The sequence below is a fragment of the Morone saxatilis genome, unplaced genomic scaffold (assembly GCF_004916995.1).
Source record: "Morone saxatilis isolate NCDOM2014 unplaced genomic scaffold, NCSU_SB_2.0 Contig9, whole genome shotgun sequence".
Classification (NCBI taxonomy): Eukaryota; Metazoa; Chordata; class Actinopteri; family Moronidae; genus Morone; species Morone saxatilis.
In genome coordinates, this window is record NW_023340268.1 from 1796727 (window position 1) to 1798330 (window position 1604).

The following is a 1604-nucleotide window of genomic DNA, read 5'->3' on the forward strand; positions in this document are numbered from 1 at the left end:
CTACCTGCATGTCATCCTGTATGTCCCAGCATCCCAGTGCTAAATTCACCTCAATGGAAAAGCATCAGGACAACCAGGAGACTGTTGGTCAGTGTGTATGTCTGTGTCTGTGTTTGTGTGTGGGTATGTGTGTGTGTGTATGACATCTTATCCTGATAATCCTCTAAGGGGATTGGCAGAGAAGGTAGACTGGTAGGTAATAGATTACAAATAATGGGATTTATGAAATGCAACTCGAGTTACAGTAACTTACATAACATAGTTAACTAGAATATTTGCATTTCTTGAAGATCTGAAGATACCACCCACAATTTTAACTATCACAGAATTAGTGTCAAATTATTAGACTTCACTAAAACATATGGAATAAAGTAAGTAGTAATTAGTAATTACAATATCATTATTGTTTCTATTATATAAATCAAATAGACAGTACTGACCTCTGGCCTGTATCTACAGCACTGACCTCTGTCCTGTATTCATCTTGACTTCTGTAACTTGTATTATTGTCAAATGTACTCAATCAAATCTTTAGTCTGTCTCAGAAATACAATTAGTGTCATATTGTTGGACTTCACTAAAGCTTATGAAATTAAGTTAATAATATATCATTGTTTTTTAATATTATATGAATCGAATAGTACAGACCGCTGACCTGAATCTACAACACTGACCTATGCTCTGTATCTACAGCACATACATATGCCCTGTATCTCTAGCACTGACCTCTGTCCTGTATCTGCCCTGTCCTCTGTCATTCAAATCTTTCTTTCTTTCTTTCTTTTCTGTCTTTATTAATGGTCTTTAAAAGACAAATAGTGTCATTTTATTGGATTTCACTAAAACTTATAAAATCAAGTTAATATTAATAATTATTGTTACTAATTTATATCAAATAGAGGTATTAGAACCGTGATCTGATTACATGTTTAAGGATGTGCATCTGAAATTCATGGTCACACACTGCAGATTTGATTTGTCTATATCAAACTGCACTTTAGCTTCAGCGAAACGTTTGGCACATTTGGCTGTTTATTGATGTTTTGACTAAACAGTGACCATTTTAATAAATGCACTTAATGTAAGGTGCTGCTTTAACTCTAATGGTGATTCCAGTGCTACAGCAAAATAGTTTTATTATGAAAATATTTTTTGCAGAACTGTATTTGTTCAGTGTCGACAAAAGCACAAAAAGACTTATTTAATTTAACATTTAATTGCAGGAGTTGGTGAATAAAGTGCCTCCAGTTCTGATACTGTGTCGATAATGTCATTGGTTTGACTTTTGTTTTATCGTGCCATTACCGCTTTATATTCTTCCAGAACATACCAGAATGTCTTTGTCTGTGTGTGTGTGTGTAATGGATTGAATGGAGGTTCAAGGCTGCGGGAGCCCTCTAATGGGTTTATATTTACCTGCCTGCCTCAGTTTGTTCCATTAGAAAAACAGAAAAAAAAGAAAGGACAGACTGAGGAACATATAGCTTTAAAAACAGACTTAGAGCGCTGACGTTTTAAAAAGAGGTTCTATGTGGATGTAGAGCCATATAAAAAAGGTTTTTAAATATCTCCAAAGGTGGATCAATAAAGGTACATCTTATCAT